The sequence below is a fragment of the Pteropus vampyrus genome, unplaced genomic scaffold, assembly GCF_000151845.1.
Source record: "Pteropus vampyrus isolate Shadow unplaced genomic scaffold, Pvam_2.0 Scaffold180, whole genome shotgun sequence".
Classification (NCBI taxonomy): Eukaryota; Metazoa; Chordata; class Mammalia; order Chiroptera; family Pteropodidae; genus Pteropus; species Pteropus vampyrus.
The window spans coordinates 112,911-114,977 of NW_011888961.1; positions in this window are offsets into that span (position 1 = coordinate 112,911).

The window sequence follows — 2,067 nt, forward strand, 5'->3', positions numbered from 1 at the left end:
CTGAGCTTTCGTAATAACTGCTTAGACTTAATGCTCCTAGTAGTCACCTCTTCTAATAAAATATTCAAAATAAGTTGTTAAAACTTTGTTTAATATAAATTACATCTTTCTCTTAATTAGATAAAAGCATAGGATTATTTATTATCCTTTTATGATATTCTCAAGTAGTAGAGAGAAAGAACAATGGCCTTGGGATCAAGCACAAATGGTCGAAACCATTGCTCTGCCACTTTAAGAGACCTTGAGTAGGTAAAACTCTGAGCTGCTGATTGTTCACCTGTATAGTGTGGATTAATAATAAGGAACAAGCATGCATAAATAGATAGACAGAAAGACAGACAGACAGACAGACAAATGCCAGTTCCTTAATGGAACTGCCCAGACACCAGTCTTATCAGAGACTCAAACATTACTGAATAATTGGGGGAAATGTATAGTAAACCTATTCCCAATGTAAGAGACAGTGCCCTTAAGTATTAAAGTTAAAAGGTTTGCTGTTATAGACCTAGCATGGGCAGCTATAGTCACCTGGAATTCCACATGCTGTAATGGTGTTTACTGGGAATAAGTGATTTATTATCTAAACCTAAACTCTTTAATACGCCTGTCAAGATGTTATGTGTTCAGACATTCATTAAGAAAAAACCTGAGACAGAACAAATGGGCATGGTTTTGATAGTGTGTGTGTGTGTGTGTGTGTGTGTGTGTGTGTGTGTGAGCATACATGTCTTTAAAGAACACTGACTGCTTCTGCCAGTAGAAATCTGTGTATCTGCTGCTATATACAATTTTTTTGAATTTATTAGAAAATGTATTAATATGGAGAAGAAATGAGAACTGCCAGATAAAATGTTATAAATTTCTCAAATGATATTACAGTTTTCTCATCCAATAAATGTTAATTTTTTAACTGTTTACCTTTTTTTTAGCATTTTATTTTATTGTTAGTTTCAAGTATACAGTACATTTGTTAGACATTCATATGGTTTATGAAACGATCCCCAATTATTCTATCACCCCTCTGGCTCTACACATAGCCATAACCTTACTGCTGACTTCATTCGCTCTGCTGTGCTCCCCATCCCCATGACCATCTATCAGCTACTAATGGTACTTCCTTAACCCTTCACCCCATTCTCCCAGCCCTCCAACCGCCCTCCCCTCTGGCCATCACCAGATTGTCCTCTATATTAATGAGTTTGTTTTCAATTAGTTTCTTCCTTTTGTTCCTTAGATTCCGCATATAAGTGAAATCATAAGGTATTTATCGTTCTCTGACTTATTTTGCTCAGCATAACACCCTCTAGGTCCATCCATGTCATTGCAAATGGTAAGATTTCATTTTTTTTTTATGGCTGAACAATTTTCCATTGTATATATGAACCATAACTTTTTTATGCAGTCATCTGTTGATGGGCATTTAGTTTGCTTCCATCTTGGCTATTGTGAATAGTGCTGCCATGAACATAGCAATGCGCAGATCTTTATGAATTATTGTTTTGATTTTCTTTGGCTATATTCAATTTTTATTAATAGAAAATAATTTTCTCCCCACTTCCACTAAGTGTTAAACAAACACAGAAAATGTTTGAAAAGGTGTGTATTTACCTTGGTGTACTTCTGTCAGAAATAAGATGAAGTGCATAGCAAATATAAAAGATGTTTAATAAATGATCCTTATTTGAACCCTAAGTACCCTGCTACTTCTTAGAATATTTGTTTTAATTTGGGTTTGGGAAATAGTCACTATATAAAACCTTGCTATTCTCCAAATCATCTGGAAGGACATTAAAGTATAATCACTTTGCAGAAAGAAGCAACTTTAGCCGATCGGTTCTTAATTTTAGCCAATTACAAACATACTCAGAGTCCAAAAGATTATGCAAACATTTACTGTTTCCACCAATACTAAGCCAGCCATGATGTATAATTCTTTTAACTGTGTGGAAAATGTTTTGGACTTTGAGACTCCAGAACTGTGAGAAAAATCTCTGTTGTTTAAGCTGCCCAGGCTATGGTATTTCGTCATGGCAGCCCTAGCAACCTAATACAGTACTAAACCTGGTA